The following is a 24103-nucleotide window of genomic DNA, read 5'->3' on the forward strand; positions in this document are numbered from 1 at the left end:
GCCTACCCTGACCACAAAAATAGGAGATGCTGAGTTCCTTTAACAACTAAAAGCGTAAAGTTTGACACCCTTTCATATCTCAGTAGTATTTCAAGCATAGCCTAAGTTTAAGGAAGACGTGATGCTGCACAGATTAGATCAGGGCTTTTATGAAACTTCTCAAATCCCTACAGGCCTGCTTCCGGTAGAGATGGGAAGCACAAGCACTTAGCATGTTGCTCTTAAATATTTAATTCGGAAAATGGTGATGTAAGACTTATTTGCACGGTATCTTACATCAAGAATCTGCATCTCTTCTCGAGAAGGTCTGATCAGAAACTCTCTAACGTTATAATCAAGAAAAAAAACTGCTTAAGATGTTTGCAACTTTCTAACTTAGCGAGATGTACAATTCAGTACAAATCAGTCTGTACATAAGTCCCTTCTCCATTGCTTTCTCTCTCTGCCTGCTCACCACAGCAAAACCTGCAAAGGACTGTGGGATAGGGGTGCAGCAGTCAGCAAATCTCCAGTCCTGTCCATCAGTCGAAGGCCCCCTGGTAATGAGTCTGGGATGCAGCCAGCAGAGGATACAGAGAGAGAGGGAGAAAGAGAGAGAGAGAGAGAGAGTGAGAGAGAGAGAGAGAGAGAGAGAGAGAGAGAGAGAGAGAGGCTACTGCCCTGTGGCTTGCTGCTAACTTGCACAGAGTTCCGCCAACCCCTCACAGCGTGTTGTCAGTCAACACAGCATAGACTGGCAGGCCTTCCACATAAATGTGCACATACATGCGTGCGCAAACATGAAACTGCGTGCCTCCTTACTACAGACTGTGTGTCAGGTCCAGTCAGTTACATCTCCACACGCAAGAGTGCACATATGCACGAGAACGTGCACACACACACACGCCCGCTCACCCACATTCCCTTTCAGTCCACCGCATAAGCCTTGCTCCCAGATCACTGGCCACGACCTCACTTCCTGCCTCTGTGTCCCAGGCTCTAGAATATTAATGAGGCTGATCACAGCTCAGCGCCAACAGGGCTACAGGTTCAATATGTCAACACTGTATCTAATCCTTGCTCTGCTTGTTAAAATACCATACTGAAAAATAAATTTACTGTGCAAATGGTCAATCTGCTTAATCAATTCAATTAGAAATTTGTTTCAAGATAAAACCCCTTGAGATGAAACTCAAAATCTCATTTTTGTGGGGGACCCGAGGTATAAAAATAAATACATATTTAAGTTTGCATATGAGACAAAAGTTAAATGAGTAAGGACCACCTGTAGTTAAACTCCTAAACTAAATTGTCAGTTTGGTCACAACTCACTGAGTGCTTTCAAAAAAAAAAAAAAAAAAAAAGAAACTTCCCTTCAGTGCAGCAGGACCTGGACTGAACTTCAGACTGCACTCCGATGTTGTCATGGAAACACTCATAGTGCTCCAGAGCAGAGACAGGCCAGATATGATCACACTCCCCTTGTCCCTGCAGTCCAGTAAGACCAGTCCAGGTGGTATGATTTTCAGGTATACCATGTCACTGTGAGTGAGATATAAGCCAATTCTCTACCACTGCACAGAATGAAGAACAGAAGCTGAACCATATATTCAAGAACTATACGCCAGAAAACACCTATAAATAGTGTGAATCCATCAAATAAATGGCATACTAGTGAGTGAAACTAATGCATTTTATCTGTGCACCTGGAAACAGCACACACAGCTATGTTTACCATGAATTACTGCTAGTCGTAATAATGCCTTGGAGCCCGGTGGCAAAATATAAATGCTGAGCTGTAAAATGTTGACTGTTTGGGATGGGCTCTTTTCTAGCTGTCGAGATTATCTGGATAAATTCCAGAATTGATCTCATACAGAACAATAGGGAAAAACCAAACAGCCTTTTTACATTTCATTTGCTTGTTTATAGCTCCCCGTAATGGGATTTAATTTTCTTTTACATCTATTGAGTAGATAATAAAGATACCGGAGCTGTAAAGTGACGCTTCTACGTATGAATCATCCGCCGATTCGTCCCACTCTGATGTCACCCTCGGGCAGGCAGCGGCAGCCGACGCGCCGAGACGCCATTCAAGCCGCGGCATCACGACCGCGGTCGAGACGATTCCGGGAAACGAAAGGCACCTGAATGAATCACAGCGTCCGTGAAAAAAAAGCAGCGCTGCAGCTGAGGACAGGAGAGCGAAATGAATGAGAATCCGCGGTGTGAAGGACAGGGGAAAATCAGCCGGGACAGAAGGCCGCAGATTCACATCCGCGTCTCACAGTCGGTTCTACGGACACTGGGAGCTGGGGGAGTTTGCAGGTGTCTCCTTTTTGCCAGTTGGACGGATGCACTTTCAGTACACGCATATACACCGAGAAACAGCCGATATTTCATGCTGCTCAAACTCTTTGGCTGACTGCAAGCAATGGGTGTTCCCACTTTATTGCGGAGACACTGATTCTGAATTCATCTCACCGAAGCTTGTAAGATAAACGACGTGTCTGGTAGCTGTAATACATCTTTGCAGGCGTACTGTAAGTGAGCATCCCTCTCTGTACTTGGGGATAAATCAGAAATTCAGCACAGCTCAGCCTCTCTCACACCCCCGACTGCTTTCAGCTAGCGTGCACAAAAGGGAATTACTTGCATAAGAATGCAGGCATCGCTATACAGTAGAAGAGACCCCAATCAATTCAATCACTCTCTTCTACTGTGACAGAGCTTAGCTGCGTAACAACTACTATCTCACAGCCTGACTGAGCACCCGCACTGAATTCTGGGAAACCGTGAGAGGAGCACCACTGAAGGGCACTGGATTGGGGTTGGGGGGGGTTACATGGCATGGGGCCATCCCGCCCGCCTCGGGGTGCCCAGCAGGGCGGCGAGGAAGTCGCCGGACCGCGGGGAGACGGGGCAGTCACCCAGATGGCTTCCGTTCCCGTCCCACACACACACACACACACACACACACACACACACGCCATTATACAGCTGCCGGGAGAGCTGCCACCCTCTGCCAAAAGCGCTATTCATAACTCGCGCTGCCAGGATTACATCACAGCGGTCCCAGAGAGGTCGGCAAAAAACAGACCACGCCATCGGAATGCGTCGCAGCGCGTCCGGGTGTCCTGGCCTGGACGGGGTGCACATTTCAAAATTTTATCCTGCTCTGCGGAGAACGTCACAATCAAAAACTCACCTTTGCGCAAGCTGGCAGCAATGACAGGACTGCTAAAACAAAACAACCTCGCTTAACAGAAGATTACATCACTTTATCCAAGGATAAACAATTCAGCTAAGACTAAACTCCCACTGACATAAAATGCCAGAGCAGAAGAGGCTAGTTTTCGGGTTACCGCTTCATAACGCGTTGAGAACGTGCTGAGAGTCCGGGCTCCTCAGTCCAGTTTCAGCTCAGCGCTCGTCGGTGTCCGTCCAGCGGCTCTCTCCAGAGTACTGAGGTCAGCCCTTTTTTCCCAGAACAGCCCCGTCAGTAAAAATTGCCTCGTCACACACAGCCCCGGCTTCGCGGGCCGACGGAAGCGACGCAAACGCAAACGCTAACGCAAACAGCTGGCGCTTTCAAAATGTAAACTAGGGGTTGGGTGGGAGGAACGGGTCACGTGACCCGGTGGGACCATGCCAACAATCCAGTGCAGTTAACAGGCAAGCTTCCAAAACCTCTGTTCTGACCACACATGCGTGCGGATAGAGAGCTCTATCTGAACTGCTGCAGAGCTCTGTGATCTCTAGAGAGGCTCCAGTGCCCACAGGCATTCCACACGGTCCTTTAACCGCCTCCAAATCTCTCACCTGTCTGACTGAAGCACTGCTTCTGTCACTGCACATATAACACGCACACAGCCACACATGCACATGTACACACACACACACACATACACACACGTACACACACACACACACACACACACACACACACACACACACGTACACACACACACACACACGTACACACACACACACACACACACGCACAAAGCTAATTGCCAATTTTTTTTAACATACAATCCATTCATAATCGGAATCAGTCGCAGTATAATTAATAAATTACACACTTCCAACAGTTATGGGATAATGTACTACTGCTGGAGGTTTAAAAGTATCAAAATGTAAAAGTACCCTATCACATGCATTTGTTACCAGGCAACATAAGGGGTTCCAATTTTCCGTCACAAAAGCCATTGAGCATGAATGACTGCCATCAAAACTGCATACAGCTCTTACAATAGCACGCAAAACGCATACAAATTAAAGATATCAATCAACGGTGCAGTAAAAACACTGGGAAACTGAAGGGGGCATTAAATTACTCCAAACACATTATTCTGACATGAATTACAAGAAATGAAAATATAAAGGTGACAATACTGGATACAACGCATCTCAATTTTGAATAATGTGATATTTGAGTGAGCGGTTAAACATTTTTTCAGCCTGCACTGTGCTAGATTCTAGTTTAACTGCTCCTTACTGCAGCAGACACCACTGGATAAAACTGAAGTGGAGCTCATCCGAAACCAATTTCTCCTGAAACCTTTGTTCTGGGCTTTGGTGAAACTTCTGAGGGAAAAGAACACAGTATGTATAACATGCGGGATTCAGTGATTTAAAAGAACAATGAACTAAACTGACAAAAGGCTCTACAATTTGATTTAAAGGGATGACGGTCCTGGGGGCATTCAGGAATGGAATCAACTGGCACAAAGAGCTTTCGTATGGATGAATGGTAGGATATTAAAGCCTACTGTCCCTCATTGCAGCAGTGAGATTCGTCCGTAGACATCTCTATGTCAGCTCTGCGACAAAGCTTAACATGGACCACATCCAAAAAGACTAGAGAAAGAGTAACACTGCAGCACCAGAAATACCATGTGAGAGCAGTGGTCTGGAAACTAGGTTTTGAAACAGAGAGTTTGCAGGTTCAATCTTGAGAAGGATGTAGTGTCAAGAACTATTATTTCCTCAGTAAACACCAAAATGTATAAAAGTATTTAGCTGTGAGCAATATAGGTTTGGTCATAACTAAAGCTGGGTATCTGTCATGAAAAATATTGGTCACAGTCACAGTTTATTTACAAGGTTATTTACATTAATTTATTAAATTAATAGAGAGCCCATGTCCAAGAGTGAGAAACATTGAAATAACATCCGCAACTATAGCAACAGTGACAGAAAATATCCTTTAAGATAAAAATTATTATAATAATCTGCATGCAGCTGCCGCTAGGAGAAATACATGCAAAATGCATGGATAAGTGGGTGCATTTAATCCCTGCAGTCCATCAGAGAAATAAAGAGAATGCATTTTGCCTTTAACAACATTGTTAGAAACACAACATGCTCATATTTTATTACTATAACAATAAAACAGGCTTACCATGACTCAGTTTTTATTTCTTTAAAGTTTGTTTTGCCACAACATTGTGAGGTTTTAGTCTTTGATGCAGCGCCTGTTGTCATTAACAACTTCACCGTAACGGGGGAAGGAGCACTCAACATCAACTCTGTTGACAGGGGCCGTCAAACATGACTGCAACAAGCGACACAGATGGGAATGTTGACCCCAATGCATTCCATTACCTATATACTGTAGGCTACATGATTGCACTTTGTTTCTCTAAGAATTTGGCATGGTGATTAACATGCTTAGACTTACACAAAGCAGGTAGGCTAGGTTACGGTTGACAGCTACCATCCAAAACTGCTGAAAAAAAAAAAATCACAGAAAGCACTAAAAACGAGGAAAGTCATGAAACTGTCGAAAAATGGGAAATGTTCCAGATTTCCGTGACAAAACACTCAGCCATAGTTATAACCATCTGCTAATCGGCCAACCAATGTGATTTAATAAACTCAGAATCAGGTGATTTTGGATACATACATTCTACAGCAGCATCTGGTACGTGATTGGGGAAGTGCAATGAAATGTTAAATTAAGATGAATAATATGCATCATTAAGTTATATGGAAGAATTCTAAAAATCGAATTTCATGATTACTACGAAACAGTTTTTCCAACATGACTTTGTGCTCCAAAATAAATACAAACAATAGAAACCATATGCTATCATGATAAATTCACCTGAAAAACTTTTCCCCACGTTTCATCCTCATATGGACGCTGTATTATGAATCTGTTTCTAGTCAAATCCTCTCTGAGATATTGCGTAGATAATCCAGCCATGCTTCAAGCTTCACATCCTGTTTTGATCTTGTGCATCTCTGTTTTAATCTGTTATGAGATTCATCTGCTTGTCCATGTTTATCATCATGCAGGGTGTGCTAAGCCCACAGCCACCCTAAGCTCCATCCATGCCGGGGGGCGCTTAGTCAGAGGGAGGAGGTGGCAGTCCAGTTGATTAAGGATTGCTCAGGATGGAGAGCACTCCATGACGTCCCCCCTCCCTCTGTGCAGGCCGGGGCACATGAAGATCTACCCCCTTGGGACAAGCAGATAATGAAAGCATAGCAAACCCAGCGCTGTAGAGCAGACAGTGGCAGCCATACAGGAAATTACACTGCCACGCTTTCCACGGAGAGCAGGGTCACTCCCAATTCAAAGAGTCAGGAAGGGGGCTGCGGAACTGACGACTGGATCTACAGTTATTCCCAGCCGAGAGAATGATCTATACAATATAGTACAAGCCGGACATGGCAGCAACAAAGGAGCGGGAGGGTGGGGCCTGCTGTGATGACAGTGATCGCGTGGGGTCATGACCCCATGACATCAGATTAGATCATGCTGCTGTTCAAAGGGGGAGGGGGCAACCCTTATTGAGATGGGAAATGATGCAATATACATTGTAAATATGTGGCCTTTTTAAAAAAAAAAATTGTATTTAAAAAAAAATAATAATCTCATTTCCGTGAGAGAAATTGCAATAACAATGCAACATTTTCAATGCACTCTTCAACAATTACTGAGCAGCCCTTAAGGCCAATGCAATGGAATTGTGTACACCTGCCTGTCAATCATGCTTTAAGTTCCATTCATTCAGTTCCCCTACAAAGGCATTAGGTCACCCAACTGAAAGCATGTATAACACTGATACACATTCCATTCCAACTACACTTGCAGAACTACCTGAAAAATTGAAGCCCTTCAGATATATCCACTGTTACAGTGAATGGGCAAACTCCCATCTCCAGTGAGCTACCTACAAAAAGCTGCTCTGCATATACTGAAGCCATAATTTACTGTAAGTTATGGTCCGAAGTTATATCCACTGTTACAGCAAATGGGCAAACTCACACCTCTAGTGAGCTACCAATGAAAAGCTGCTGTGTATATACTGAAGCCATAATTTACTCTAAGTTATGGTTCGAGGTTTACTGCAGAGGCGTGGGAGAATTATTCAGCAAAGAAGAAAAACAAAACAAAAACTAGACGGAAATGAAAGCGGTACTGCTGTCATCGTTTATCACACTGTTTTTCTCAAGCTGGGCTCCTCAAGGAACTTAAATGCAAATCCTGTGGAGGAATGGTTTGCGGTGTGGGCAGGCCTGTGCGTTTTAATGAAGCAAGTCGTGGCAGGTTATCATAATTTGTATAATTAACTTGCAGCTCAGTGTCCATACTGTAGTCAAAAACTACAGAAATTCACCTATACAACAGAACTACAGATTAAGGCCTGCTCACACCATTAAAAATTAAATAATATCATGATTTCCCCTTTTCTGAATTCAATTTTCTAATCAAAAAATGATGGGATAATTACTATCAGAGGAACAGGGATCACTGAACTGCTAATGTACAAACTATGATGCCTGTAACCTGAGGTCCTATAGATACATAAATGGAAATTTGTGAGGCACTACTTTTAAATGTATCCAAGTGCATACTACATTCAAGAACATTTAAAGATATTCAGTAGATCATGTACTAAATTTCTTACAGCAAACGCTGTAGGAAAACAGAAGCAAGTCACTGGATGGTTGGCCAACCCACCATAGCAACCAGGTTACAAACGTGCTTGCGTACAAAGCAGTTATCAGAGGTTTATAAGTGCAAGACGTGGAAAAACACCAGGTCTCCTGTGCCGTGTTTGCATCGAGGTTCAGCTTTCAATTTCCCTGCACTCCACAAGCCCGGCAGACACAACACGTGCAGCACACTCGGGTTTTAAACCGAGACTTACTGTAAGAGCAGATCTTTTAAGAACAGCCCCGTGTTGACAGCTCAAACAGCCCCAACCAAACAGGTTTTTCTGCGGGTGTAAAAATCTCACAAACCTAAACCCGCCATGTCAGCTGTTTCCTCCTCTCCATCATCGCCTCTCTCTTCTCCCACTTCCTGCTTTATTGGGTAATGTCCTCGGGGGGGTAATCGGAGAATTGCTGCAGCACTGTCTTGTTGCGACGCCTTCCTTACACTGGTTATTCCTGTACCATGGAGTTGGCCTCATTTGTAATTTAAATGTGCATTAAAAACCACAAATGTGTTTAATCAGCACACTACAGACTTATTTTGCCACCATTTTCTCAAAGCAAGGAGAATGCACAGTGCCTTTAGGCTGTCACTGTACCAGTCAAGCACAGTAATGAAAAAGGTCATTGTGAGCTAATGTGTAAACAAAGCCATCTAATGTTATGAACATAAATTCAGATCTTCTAAAAACGGTTGTTCCCTGGTGCTCGGGCACCACGCCACACCCGCAGACAGTTTAAAGGCTTGTGGGCCTGATAAACACTCCTAAGACCCACAGGCCAGCCTCTCAGTGCCAACCGATTAACAAAAGTCAGTGTGACTCCCAGATATCGCTTTTCATCCAGGCTTCAATTGAACAGCAGCACAGCCTTCTCTGTATCTGTGGAGCCCAAGCCCCCCCCCCCCTCACACGAGAGTCTGCAGCCTGCCCACACAGATAATCTTCCTGAGCGCCCTGAAAACTCAAAAGTGACACAATTAGCACACATCTGGCACGAAGCGGCGGTCACCGACGCCTTCCGAAATGCGGCAGCAATTGGTCAGATCTGGGTCTGGCAGAGGGGCCAGCGCAGGTGGCACACAGACTGAGGGGGGCGGGGGGGGGGGGGGGGGGGGGGGGGGCAGCGATGACGTGGTGTCTGCAGACTATGTGCCCTCTCTAACACGACGCACCTGGCAACCCAGACGAGGCCGAAAGCCTCTCCATCATGAAGCAGAAACATGACCCCCAAAACATTCATTATAGCAGGAGTTGGAGTTAAATGTTTATATGAGTTAAATTTTATATATCCGTGTGTATTTTTTGCCTGGACAGGTAAGGGAGTTCTACCAAAGCTCTCTCTCAGATGCAATAAATCAAACCTCATTAACCTTATCTGGGAGACCAGTGACACATAATCATACCAAAACTGAAAGTAATCTCGTGAACGTGACATGAATGTTAGAAATGCTCAGGCGGAGTGCCCTTCTGCAGAACTTTGAACACACAGCTTGTTGTGTAAACGGTCTCCCCTTCTGCAGAATAAAGAACCCTGATTATTTACAGTTCCTGCCTCGTACCTTTCTCTACCAACTCTCGGAGTCTTACACAAGCGAGGGGAGCACATCTTTAGGGATCGAAGCTTGACAGCTCGCCGACTGATGTTTCTATTTATTTTCACAAATTTGAACCAGTGTTTTCCAGGCGCGGAGACTTGCAGAATTCCCCTAAACAAACTTCCAGCTAGGGAAAGACAAACGCCTCAACTCAAATGACAGTAAAATGAAGCCTTTTTGGAGGCGTGTGACACGACTGTAAGACTTAACGACAGCAAACGAGAAAATGCAAATATGCAAAGCAGATCACTTTCCTCTGCTGACTCCGGCGCAAAGTAGCCATGGTTGAACAAAAACTTCTAGAAGCTTCTAATCTGCATTCAAATGTTTTTGTACAAGAGGAGCACCAAACTTGACCATCTGGGCTCACCATCAGCCACTGATGAAACTGCTAGAGACTGCATCACTCATGTCCTCCGGGCATCTGAGTCATTTATGTCACAGAGTCATTTATGACATTGAACACTCACAAGCACACAAGTTCAATGAGACAACTGTAAGAATATAATAGAGAACTGTGTTTCGAACTTTCATTACGTCATGGGCACAGCATGCACATATCCGTGTTGTCCAGATTCTGTGGTAGAATCTGGACAACTTAATCTTAATAATAATAAAATAATGAATTTATATTTTCTTGAAGTTATCGTTATTAAAACACAATAGTAGTTCATTTATATTCTTATACATAAAAGATTAATGACAGATGGAGATTCATGACACTTTTATTACCTGGTTTTCAGTCTCAACAACAGTTGCCTCGCAAACTCATTAATACAATCACATAAGTAAAATTTATGGCTTGGCTTGTACATGGCACGCATGCTTCTTATTTTGTAGAAAAAAAGGGGGCATCCCTAATGTTCACCGCACCTGCTCTACAAAGAAAAACACATTCGAAGTTCACTGTACTGAAACAGAGATACGGAGGCTGCCTCAGTGAGGCACTTCACATTTGCACCTGCGGGACTCAATGAAGCAGAGTTCCCTTTGCCCACTGCCCCAGAACACCACACACGCAGCACCTCTGAGCCATGTGAACTGCTATCAGCTGGCCTGTGTGAGCCAGAGAGGTAGATCACAGGGGTGTGGACATGGCTTTTAAGCCTTTCTGATGCCTGGACCAGCAAAGAAGAGCATCATCTAAACCCTTCCCTTCTCCACAGACGAAGAAAGACCGATGTCACACAGATGCTCTCTTTCCCTTTCAGTCTCCTTTTCTCTCTCTCTCTCTTTCTCTTTTTCCCCTTCAATCTCCTTTTTCTCTCCCTATCTCTCTTTCCCCTCACGTGAAAGCAGAAAGCACTTACTTGGTCTCCATGGCTACCCTGGTCCGCTCTCGCGGTGAACGACAGACGGGGGAGGGAGGTAAGCTGTTTCGCGGGCGCCCCGTCAGAGCGTCGTTTAGCCGCCGCGCGTGCGAGGCTCCAGTGTCGGGTTACAGAAACACAAACAGACTCGGCAGCGCTAGTCCTGGGAGAGGGGGAGGGGCCCTATCGTCAGGGGAGCGGCGGCGGCCAATCGGACGGCTGCTCCAAGCTTGTGGGCAGTTCCGTGTGTCCCTTTGCCGCCGTCCAGGGCTGGAGGCTAGCAGCACAGCACAGCACAGAAGCAGCAGCGACTCTAGATAAGGGTGGGGGTTGGCGGGGGGGTTGTGTCTGTGACGAAGGTCTGGCTGGGGACAGGCTCTGTGCACACAGATGCACCTTCATACACACTTATGCACACTCATGCACACTTATCCACAATTACGCACACTTATGCACACACTGACCCTCACTATACACATTCACCCTGCGCAAAACTGGATGGCAATGCTTAGAACCAGACAAACCTGCGTCACAGGAACTTCTGGGCCTCTTTTAAACCTAAATCCAACCTATGATCTCATCAGTTACCGATGCATTCAAAATTTAAAGCAACCACAAAGAAATATTTTGCAATTAAAAAAAGCAAAAATGAATGTGCGTTCCTGCACTTCTGCATCACGCCCCTGGTTGGTGTATCAATACACAGCAGTACGGCAGCAAGAGAAAACAAATCTACAGAAAAATTACTATAAAAATATATGGAAATTTTATTTTAATAGGACCATCTGGCAGCTGACTGCAGCAATCTCATGGGTCATTAGTCATTATTATACATTAAGTTTTTAAAGCCTATTTGGCCCAGGAAAGCTTAATTTCTCTGAATTATGACCATTATTCCAAGAAAAAGGCAGTAACAGTGTAATACAGTATCACTCCCCTTAGTAAAAATGTGGGTTCATGGGTAGGCCTAACAGCTGTAGAAGAAACGACTCAACGGCTACACAAAGCATCATTATAAAAATGACGTACAAAAAAATATGAAATAATGCACCCATACAGTACGTATTAAACCACAAACTTAAAAACTGCTTCAACCGCAGAGAAAACCAGGGCGAAGTACAGGTCTGTCACGTAAGTAGCAGCAGATGCTTGGCTGAAGAGTTGAGTCCCATAAGAGTTTATCACAAGTTCCTCTCAGCAAGCGGTTGGGTGTCAGTGGGATTCTCGCAGCCGGCCGCCCTGCAGGGCTGTCACACAGACAGCAGCTGACTCCTCTGCGCTCACTGGCCCTCTCTTCGTCACACGGGTCTTAGCTATCGAGCAAGCGCAGCTATCGTCCAGGAAACAGACCGTAACCAGATATCAACCAGGAAACAGGTCACAACCAGCGTTCAACCAGGAAACGGACCATGACCACTGAGGCTCAGCACAAGCACAGTTGGTTATTCAGCACAGTTGGTTATTCAGTCTACTTTGTCCTTGGCTTGCGACATATGAATTTTCACTTGTTACTTTTGTCACTAACACAATGCTTTGCTTGTGACCACCAACCTCATCATGTGAGGAAAAAGTAACACTTGCAGTTAACACAGTAACACAGTTTGATAAACTGCAGTCAAAAGATTAAATACCCATGACCACCAATACCCCTCCCCTTCATGCAAGTTCATATTTAGACTCAATTGTCAGTTCAGCAATTTGGGAAAGGCCTAGAGGGAACTGATTAAGATCTGTACACCTCAAACTTAGTCACCAACTGGGAATCCTTTCATTATCTGTCCTAGATTTGAAGGTTTGCCAGAGAAATACTTGAATATTTCACTAAGCTCATCAAAGCTCCCACAGATATAACCGAAGACATGCTGTAATCAGTACACAAGCCTAAAAGCTTGGTCCTTTTACGAATTAAGGGGGCACTCGCAAATAAAGCAGTTTCTTGTTTGTGGTAAGCAGCCCCAAGGAGAATACTGTAAACACTGCTATGTTGCCATGTGACCTTGGGAATAATGAACAGGAAATGGTAAGATGCCAGGGGACAATTTTTTACAGTCCAGATATTGCTCCCACAAATCATCTGTGGCCTTAAAGAGATGTGACCTCTGTGTCTCTCTGTCTGAACTTCCTGTAGTGTGGTCTCCCTCACAGAGTAATGAGATGGCGCTAATAATCACTGAAGTCTAGCAGAGCTTTAACCTGGGCAAAGGGAAAAGAGATTGGCTATTTTTCAGAGATTAAGCAAGATTGATAACATGCGCTTTACTGCAAAAGCTTAGCTGCAATAGGTAACTAGCAATGTTAAAAATTAAGTACATTGAGTGCACATGTCTGAAACTCTTTTGATATGTTGCTTTAAAATGCATGTTGTTTGCTGGGTATATCAAAAACACAATCAGGAATTATACAGGGGGAAAAAAACTAAAACTAACCTAAAAATAAGGGGAAGAACATCAGCTAAAAGCTGACTGCATCTAGGGTTGCCACCTTCAATGAAGAAAAATAAGAAATATTTCCACCCCCAGGTCAGCAATCTGGAGGGATAGGTTTGAAAGGTTACTGTATAAGGGCAGACAACAGCTGACAACAATTGCATCTCTGTCACATACAGACAAACCGGGGCGCAGCTAGGAATTCTGGGCCCCCTGAAAGAATATTGCTCTGGGCCACCCTTTTTTAATAAAACAAACTGAATGTTTTTAGCTGTGGACCCCTGGAATCGCCACCACCTTTCACCCCACTAGCGATGGCTCCACTGACAAACACAAATACACACAGCAGAGCAGTGCTTGTAGCACTGATTCTGCATCTCTTCATTTCATGTGAAACCGGTTTGATTTTATTCATGATTATGTTACTCTCGCTGTTGTGAAAGACATTATTTGTGAATGGAATTCTGAGTAGGTCAGGAAAATATGGAACAAACTGCATCCTGTATTGATTTTATCCTTCAATACAGGATGATTCCGTATCATAACGGATGGGCAGCGACTCTAACTGCATCACTTGTGACAAACTCAGGTTTGCAGACACAATGCAGATACATTTAAGTAAATACATTTACCACAACCATGACGGACAATGTAATAAGGCAGCCACCAAGAATCAAGACTATTGGACCAATGAGAAGCTTCGCCCTGTTTGGACCTGTGGTTCAGGATGGCCCATTTCCCATCAGACCCCTCTTCTCTGATCCAGCAATGAAAACTCTCATCCAGAGTACAGCTGTCCTTCACTCCCTCCTGTTGCATCAACACACAAACTGCATAATCAATAGCAACAGAGGAATCTCTTTCCCCTTTTATCGATAGCAATTCACCAAGAGGGGCTTCAAAGCCTGGTAATATTATTTGTGGCTTTAAATGTGATTGTAAAATATGACTATAGGTTAAAAAATAATTACAATGTATATTCCCTTACTGTATATTGCTCAGTTATACTTCAGACAGGTGTCCTCCAGCCCTGGTCCTAGAGAGCCACAGGGCGAGCTGGCTTTTATTTTCCCCGTAAAATCAACCAATTCAACCCCAACAAAGCAAGTGTGGGCACATAATTGGGCAATCTCTCGCTAACTGCTCAATTAAGTGCTGAGTCACAACAAAAAACAGACTGTGTGTCTCTCCAGGACCAGGTGTGGGTAGCCCTGCTTTAACAAAATTTCAACCCCATTGCGCACATCCACACTGTGAACCAAAGACGTTTCTGCAGATGACGCACGCATACACCACACAAGCAAGCATAAGCCTCACAAATAAAGCATAATGGCCGGGGATGCACAAAGTCCTGAGACGTGTCACATCTTTCGGCCCCGTTCCCTCTCTCTCTCACCACCGCTGGCACTGAGAAGGATGGATGAGAGCTGGCATCAGTGAGCACCACTGCACAGGGCCTGCTGACAGCAAAAGAGACTTTAAGCCTGGTTTGCCCTTCAGTCATTAATCTGTCTGGTCTCCAAAAGGGCCTTTCTTTCTCTCTCTCTGTCTCTCTCTCTCTCACCCCCTCATTCACTCTCTCTTTCTTTCAACTTTCCATCTCCCACCCGTCTATGGAGGGTGACAGTGCAGTTCCTTTCTTTAGTCTGGAAGGGTTTACTGTATGAGTCACAGTTGGACCCCATATCCTGTACAAAAGGACTTACAAAGCCTCAAATCATAGAAATAGCCCCATAAAAAACAATTCTGCCTAGGGCCTGGAAGCCGGTTTCCAAGTTTACTTGTACGTGGCAACAGAAACTATAACCAAATCAGTAATGATGATTATACAGTTTATTAGGAAGAGAGCCATGTTTGTGACCCTAAATTGTGTAACATCAAAAGAAACACCGCCTGACAAACAGGACAAGGGCAAAGCAATCAACTGGCAAAAGCTATTTGGCAAATGTTGCATAAATCCTGCTGGCAGCCCCAACAGACTCACCCCCCCCCCCCCGCCCCCCCCAAAAAATCAAAACAAATGGCAGTGCATTCAACCCCTGTGACCTCTTCTGGCATCACTTAAAATGATTAAGGGGATTTTAGGAAGGGCTCTTTGGAAAAGGCACACAACACAGCTGTTAGATCAGGGCCTGCTGGTACAAGGACAGTATAACGTGGACTTCAAACTTAGAGAAACTACGCAGAGGTTAAAAAGGTGAAGACAACACAACCCATTTATATCACAGAATTTATGTATATTTAAAAATAACAAAACAAAATGCAACATGTTTTCAGATAACTCAAGAGGCAAGCCAGGACACCTGAGAGCACCTCCAGTTTGTTCCTGTTCACCCCCCTTGAACCCTTGTCTGGGTTATCTTAAAGGGACAGGCACCCCAAATAATACAGGTTAAAGAGGGTTCATTAATTCCCATTTCATAATTGCACAAATAAACAAATGATTCATTTTTGGTTATTTTTTCATTCCTGCAAACCCCTTTTATTGAATGGCTCATCCAAACTGTCACACTGAATTCCATGTGAAGCAGGTCTGTGCTCAGAACACAAACAGCACAGTGCTTCCAGTGAGCTGTCACCATGAAATCTGGCAGCCCACCGTCCACTGTCATTCCGTTTACAAACTGCAGCCAAAAGCTTTACCATTAACCTCCAGGTAGAAAATGACTATTCCAAAGTTACAGACTGCATGGGTAAGACAGGAAGTGGCAGGCATGCAGGATGCAATGTACATCTCTGACTTGGAAAACCTTTTACCGCATCTGTCAAATAAAAGTCCTCATCACGTGAATGCCGTCAGGTTTATTTTACCACAGAAGTACGCCCTTATCATGTGAACGTCCCATAAAACTGCTCAGAAACAGACTATTTTAGCAAGGTTCTGTTAGTGGGAGAGCCTAAGGGAATGGGGAAAGTGTTCACATGCCATTTCATGCCTGTTTTGTCCCCGATTCCCTCTGCGCACCACGGGTCGCACTGTGCATTCAGAAGCCTGGGTATCTCTGGGCCAATCACAGGTTCCTCTATCCCACCAAAATGAATTACGCCTTTTCTGGGGCTGACAGGGGGATAGGTATTAAACGGTGAACTCTGACCTTCCCATAGTAATGATTACCCTGACACATTGTGACAGCACTTTTGAAGCAAACTGTTGTGAAAATGTGTCTGTACTTTCCCCCTCGCTCACAGTACGGATAAGATTTGCTCAGCGTATGACGGAAAGAAGCCTCAGCATGTACTCATTTAATGTGGCTTTTACACCCTGGATTTAATCTAAGTGTATTGCGGACTCACTTGATATTAAAATTTAAGGGAAGAAACATTTAAGTATCAGGACTGTCTAGGCTTGCATGTCTAATGTACACACATAAGCTTAGCTGGCTATTCCTTAAGTTGTGTTACATTTCATACATTTCATAGAACAATGTTAACGCTAACGTAGCAATGTTTGTGTTTGGAATGCACCCGCCTATCTCTGCAGTCCTTTAAAACCTGAATGAGTCTCAGAAATGTTCTGTATTCTATGACGCTTACACTACATGAACACAAAAAGCAGAACATTCTCTGTTACCTGCATCTGTCTACACACACACACAGATACACACACACAATGACAAACACACAAATGTATACACGAAGGCTCCCACTTACCTGAACTACAACTTCCTCAGGCTCAGCCATGTCATTTCCTTTTCTAATCTCCCTCCACTGACTACTGATACAGCCTGACATCAAATTAAAAACCTTGGTACTTGCCTGTTGGGCAGCCAAAGGGGCCACTCTTTTTAATCTTCAAAAGATCATCAAACCCCTACCAGGCCTCTTCGTTATGCAACCACTGGGCACCCTGTCTGATTCAGGAACAGCTGGATGTATGATACAAAAAAGTAGTGCTTTGCTTGCATGCATTACCCCGGACTCCAAAAAAATGATTTGATCATTTTCTATCCTTCATCTCTTTCTCCCGCACAGCATCTGAGAATCAAGCATATGTGCAGCTCTGCGCCACCTAGTGGTTACTGTACCATTAACAGCACATACCCTGCATTCGTGGTCCATTCTGTACCATTCAACAGGAAGCCCTGACAGGCTGGCTGTAATATGCCTACAACAGACATCCCCTCGAGCTACATAAACAGCCTCTAGATTTATGAAATAAACAGAAGGATAATTAAATTTTAAGCCTGTCATTTGTTACTATTCCTCTGTCCTTTACGTTATTTCCCAGAAATCTCTCTTGACTAAATTTCCCCAGGATAATGGAAACATTTGAATGAACACTGGTTGAATGTTTGCTGGGGAAAAGGAAGCACCATATTATTTAATGCTTTACATGACTGGGATCATAGCTTTTGATCAAGAGCACTTTTTTCCTCAAACACAAATTTGTAAGACCTTGACATCCTCTGGTGGTAGAAGCAGGTAATGCACCACTTCAGTGGTAAAACTGACTTTTCAAAGCTTTCATAACTCAAAAAAGCTTTGCTTATGAAGCAGAACATGGAAATACCGAACGCAACATAAACCCTCAGATTCTTGTGTCTGGTACCTGAATGCACTGAGCCAATGCTACAAAAACAGACTAGTCTCATAACCCAATGAAAAATGCCTCCACAAGTGAAATGCCACATTGGTAACCAACCATCCAGCACTAGCAATGTGACTGATCATTGAACCAAAGATCTCACAGAACAAAGATATGCAATACTGAAGCTTTGGTGGAGGTAAAAGGGTTCAGCAAATTCAGCATATCATGGTTAACACGCAAAAAAATAACCAATAACCATAGATAAACATCCATGCAATGCAAAGTTAATATGCTTGGTTGAACCATGGCCACAGAAGCCACACTCTCATAACACAAATGCACGTATTCTGTAGTAATTAGCTCAGTGCTTCATGAATGCCCACCCAGAAATTAATTCTCTGATTTCCCCCCCATTAGGAGAGTAATCTAGAGGTCAGAGGTCATCTGGTGCCCATCTGGGTGCCCGGCTCACACAAGCACTGAACTGCACTTCAACGGTCACTCTTAACGCACCCGGCCCTCAGGCGGTACTGCACTGCACAATTCAACGTCCTCCCAAGGATGAGGTTTCAGAGGGAAGAGGCCTATTGTCTCTTGATCTCGTGAGATATTTCATTTAAAAATAGAAGGTCCCAGGCTCCATTCCAAGAACTCTGCATAAGAGGTTTGGAGAAATTTGAGTGCCCTTCACAGATTTGTTTGTGCAATAATACGGCACGGAACAATGACTCGGCATGCTCGAAGAAACTCAACCAGATTATCCATATATTTGTTTCCACAACTCATGTCAAGCTATTTTCTCCAAAAAGGGCGATGATATTAGAGCAACTGTATTTGTTTTTGGTTTTTTCGTGGAAGGTGCATTGTTGGGAATACTGGATGCTACTGCACATGCAGGCTTGTCTTCATTTGTCAGTGAGATGCCTGAATGCAATTTTCTATTTTATGGAAATTTTAATGGATGATAAATTATTTTATCTGAAACTCAGAAATCGTGTTGCAGAAAGGCCTCCAGCTTTGGAAGATAAGGGGGTATCGTCTTGCTCTAGATTTCAGCAGCAGCAGTTCATCGAGTCTCATTTCTGATCCACTTCATCCATTTTTCCATGAAAATATAGCTGCCCAGAAACCTAGAACTACGTAATGAAATCAGTCTGTGTCCACGTGACACAGACGTAAGGACTAATGATTTGCAGCTGTTAAAGTCACACACAACATGCAAAAAAAAAAGATGCCTGTTATTCCATTCATAACCGATGGGGAGGGGTGATAGGATATGGTAGGATACATGGAATGATGACACACAGTGCTGTTTTGCAGTAGCTATCATGCTGAGAGCTAGTCACCATGCAGGATAGGGACAAGGCTTTCCTGTTCTTCCCTTGATTGGTAACCATATTGTGCTAAGAGCAGGCTAAAGCGGGCCATCAAACTTTTGTGTTAATAAAGGCTTAGGCCAATTATTTTGTGGAATACAGGTAAACCGTCCCGTTCACACTTCAGTTAAGCCTTCATCAGGCTCACTCTGTTCAAATGTCTTGCCATCCACTGCTGATGCTAGCGACGGGCAAGCGCGGTGGAGGAGGGGCGCCGACCGTGTAGGCACGGCGGGGCACCCTACGGCTGACGCATGCGCTACCGTCACTTAAGATGACCATCCCCTGTAATTCCATCGACGCTGCAACGACAAACCACTGTAGGGCTGCAGACGTCAACACGCTGGCAGTTTATGGCATTCTAATGGGGTGTGGCACGAACAATGGTTTAGCTTTCCATTGTGCACGAGGTCATAAACAGAACATATGAAGCAACAGTTATTCATACGTCATCGTGTATTACCATTGTAGGCATCTATAGCGTTCTGCATCCTATGAGATTTCCGAGCAGACAAGAACTAATATTAACCTTGAATGACCTGAAACACATGATAATCACATTGTACTAGGGGCTACATTTCGTTTTATTGATACACATTTGAGGAAAATATGACTCCCGTGCAAGCACTCGCTGTAGGCGATACTTATCAATGGCATCAAATCAGACTTCCGCTGTACAGCCAGTAGCCTATCGCCGCAAGCGTGTAGGCTACATGCGCGATCACTCAGGTGTATGAACCATATCACTAGACCGTGTCTCTAATAGCTCCAGCTTCTTCATAATATTTGTAACCAACGAAGTTTTGTTTAAAAACATTTCCCTATCATAGCACTCTTCTTTCCTCTAATGTTGCCATATATTTAACAACTTCATATCGTAATTCGCTACATATATCCACAAGTCACCCAAATAGCCTTCATTTTTTTTTTAAATATATTTTATTAAAAACGTGTTTGTTTGTTTTTTCAGTAGATATTTCCTAAGAAAATTCAGAAATTAAAACCACAGGTTAAAATCTAAGAACGTCCGATTACTTCTTTGGAGTGGCCCTACCATCTCATTTTATAGCCTATTGTAGCCGTCGATTTAACACTGGTTTGAAAACGTGTTAACCTAACAAAATGCAGCGTTCGCCTGACCTATGGAAAAAAATTTAAACTATTATTGCATGTGTCAATGATAATATGTAGGTAATAAAATGCATAGCGTAACTGCAGCCTATAACTGCCGAAATTAAAATGGAAGACAGCATGACCTACAGTTAATGCAACGTGATATTGACTTAATATCCACAAACTCTGCACAAAAACTGCGCTGATATACAAAAACAAATACGCTGAGGTCTAATACATCTTATTTAATTTATTTTACAAACTTTCTATGCCATATTAAAACATGTATAGCCTACATGTTTTACTATCGGACAAAAAGTTTATAAAAATAAAATTTAGTTGCCACGCTCGGGGAGGCGATATTTAGCCTACCTAATGTTGCTTAAATATTTAAATAACATTCAGTTGTGCACGCGAATTACTCTATGCCAAGGGCACACCAGATCGCATTTATTTCTCTTGATAAGCAGTTAAAAACGAAAAAAGACAGTTGTGGTCATTCTTACGGACAAACACCAGGTTTTGCGATCATCCTGTTTGTCGATAAACCACCATATCAGCGGAATTGCCGCGAAATTTCTTAACATTATTTCATGCATCCCATATGTACAGTGACCACCACGCATGACGCAGTCAGACGGAAACAGCCAAGTACTACAGTACATCCTAAATCAAAACAGTATTGGCTATAACGACGGTGAATGAGAAACACACGCATACTCACGTTCAGGAATTGCATTTGCGAATGAATCGGTACCCTCACTTCCAACTTCCAAAAAAATATGCGGTCGGTAAAATAAGGACACACTCCACCCGCCTCAGCTCATATGAATTCAATACAGACTGCCTAGGCAGCTCCCTCCTCTTTCTCAAATTCAGTGTGCATGTAATGCAGCTCTCGGTTTTGCTGCAGTTATTGCAGGAATTCTAATCTGCCCAGAGAGAGAGGAGTGGTTCCGACGGGATACAAATACATTATCTCAGACCAACTCTATCCATTCTCATTTCAAAGGGTGTATCCAACAAAAATGAAATAAAACATACGCATAATTTGGCAATCGATTGCACCAGTAGCTTATGCAGTTGACACCTTCTCTGATTCCCGCAGTTACATCTAATTATAGGAGCACATGCTCGGTTTAGGCTGTACTGAAAGTAACTTAAAAATGTGGTGTTAAGACATATGGATTAACACCGGTCATATTTTCCACTCTGTTAGCCCACCTGCATTTTACGCTGAAGTGGCTAAATTTCTTTATCCGAGGTTTTCTCACTCAGAAAACTGCACGGGCAACGTGACCTATATTAAAAGCCTCAGAAGACACGCCCTACTTCCCACAATTAACAATAAAACCGCTTCACTCAACCAAAAAGTTCGGTATTGAGGAGAGGCAAGATTCTGTTACAAATAATCAGCTATTCGCTTTTTTGTGAAAGATAATTGCTTCCCATGTGAAATGGTCATACAAAAAAGTCCCTTCTCACTTGAAGTGTTTTCAAAGCCATACCTGTAAATAAGACGAACAGGTCAGATTGCTATATGTAGTTTACAGCAAATAAATAGAATATTCAGGTCATATACATACTGTAGGCACTGGCTCTTCCCCTGTTCATGATTTTTTTTTTTTTAAATAAACTTTACAGTAGCCTAAATATAACTGCTGTTATAATTCAGTAAGGGCATTCCTTCGTACGTGTTCTCATTCAGAACCACGTGAACCTTCCTAAATTCTATGTCTCCCATTATTATTTTTTCCCAATTATTATTATGTTTTCGGAGGATGGAGAGCTTGTCCCCGTTTTAACCGTTCTTTCCTGCATCACCATGCGCATGAGCCATAAACATTTAAAGCGACAGTAGCCACCGCCTCATTCTCATTCCTTTCAACTCTTCTTCAGGCATCTGATTCTCAGCATGGCTCTGGTTTCCAAGGCAACCCGCCACACTCTTTTCTGTCCTGTGGGAGGCTGTCGCTATGGCAACTATACATTATGCATCAGTGGATGAAAGCCCCTTTCAGATGGGGGGGAGAGAAAAGTTATTTGCATTCCTTTTATTAATGGTGGAATTCTTTGATGCTGACAGTGTAAGGGGCACAGAAAGTTTCAGTCTGGGTGCGGCAGCCTAGCCTCCATATGAGTGCACCTCGCTAACAAAATACAATGTATGTGGACAGAATACTAAGGGTCTCCAATAAGGGATTAATAAGCATGCAGAGAACACAACGATGCAGAAGAGACGCTGCTCCAGACTCCTTACCCCCCCCCCCCCCCCCCCCCCCACAAAAAGAGAAAGATAATGGAAAAACCTTCTATGAGAATTACTGAAGCAGAAGAGGAACTGATACAAAGCAAGGAATGCTCACAATGAGCTCAGTATTGTGCAGAAACAGTGCAAAACGAAAATAATTCCTCTTCTCCTTAATGCAGGAGCTACTGTGGAGCACTGGTCCATAGACACAGAGAAGAGCACTGTTAGCCTGCTAGCCTGTTAGCCTGTGCACCTGCCATCCTCTCTGGGGATAAAAGGATTAGTGCTGCCTCCAGACTACATGGTGAATAATTAATAGGCCTTTATTGTCCTGCTCATGTGGTTTTGAATCATAAAAATATGATGATTTAACAATTTTGTAGAGGCACACATGTGACAGCGCAATATTCAGTCTTATAAAAGTAAAAGATACATGATAAATGTTCTCTGTGGGAACTGGGAGGATAGACAGAGGCACGTATACATGCACACACACACACACGCACATGCACACAGCCTCCCAGCTTATTGTACTGAAATTTAGCAGTCTACTACACAGGCCAAGATTGAGCTCAACTAAAAAAAAAAAGAAACTCTTATGTAGCTCCAATTCTGCGTTGAGGCTAAGGAACTGGTGAAAAAAATCACTGACTTCTACCTTTGACCAGATATATATAGGCAAATACAATACAGACTTACAACTTGTAAAATACAAAAATATGAGACTGCTTGCATTTTTTACTCAAGCCTTCTCTTCCAAGATTTCACCATTGGAGCAGGCAGCAGTGCAATGTAATGTTTGGCAAACTGGGTTGGCGACTTAGACGATAAAGGTCCAACTCCAAGGAGTTGATGATTCATGACAGCCACTCTCTTTGGTGTAGGTGCGGAGTAATTGTGGTGTCAGAGACAGCCTGCAAGTCCACCAGCGGATATTACGCCTTTCATCTGACAAGTGGTGTGAATTTAGGAGAGAATAATCCCATTTGAAGTTTTTGCAGTGTTGGCAGAATGGGAGACATGCCTGGTAGTAGATCCCGGCAGAAAAAAATTGTAAATTGCTGTACTGCTTTCGCTGAGATCAAAGCAACTACTACTTCACAGATGTATATTTTTTCCAAGTGGTTTCAGTGGAAAATATAGAACAAAATCATTATGTATGTAAAATTTCCTCTTTTTTTAATACGTATGCGTGATATATACAATATAATTTACTGTCGTTTTAGTATGGAAAGAACATAATGCATAAACAATATTTGTGACTACAGTTACTATTAGTGATCAATGTATTTATAATATCTAAACTGTCTATCATGTCTATATCATTGTGTTCTTAATCAATTTTTAGGTTTCAATAATGTTTTCCCTCAGGAAGAGACCAAATTTCTTTTCTGCCCAAATACAGCACACTTTGTAAGCATTGGTTTAAATGACTAGTTTGTATTCGTATGTATCCTTACCCCATTGTGATATTATCTTCTCTCTGCTATCAAGTAGAGATGGGCTTTGTTCTTGGGACGGGCTGGTGTCGAAGGGGGGATGTACGTACCCTTATCTCATCTCCAGA

At 43.3% G+C, this 24103-nt stretch overlaps 1 protein-coding gene across 6 annotated transcripts in view; it reads right to left on the reverse strand.

Moving 5' to 3' along the window:
- trim2a (tripartite motif containing 2a) overlaps positions 1-24103 on the reverse strand; it is a 42034-nt gene extending 17931 nt beyond the window's left edge. For 3 of the 6 annotated variants that reach the window (XR_004765286.1, XR_004765285.1, XM_035417947.1), the window contains exon 1: positions 10843-11082. The gene's annotated coding sequence lies outside the window, so the exon portion shown is untranslated. Of the gene's footprint in view, positions 1-10842; positions 11083-21009; positions 21442-21871; positions 22086-23996 lie in introns of those variants that run through there. The other 3 variants (XM_035417949.1, XM_035417950.1, XM_035417948.1) reach the window with 3 other exon arrangements.

This window comes from Anguilla anguilla, chromosome 5, assembly GCF_013347855.1.
Source record: "Anguilla anguilla isolate fAngAng1 chromosome 5, fAngAng1.pri, whole genome shotgun sequence".
Taxonomy (NCBI): Eukaryota; Metazoa; Chordata; class Actinopteri; order Anguilliformes; family Anguillidae; genus Anguilla; species Anguilla anguilla.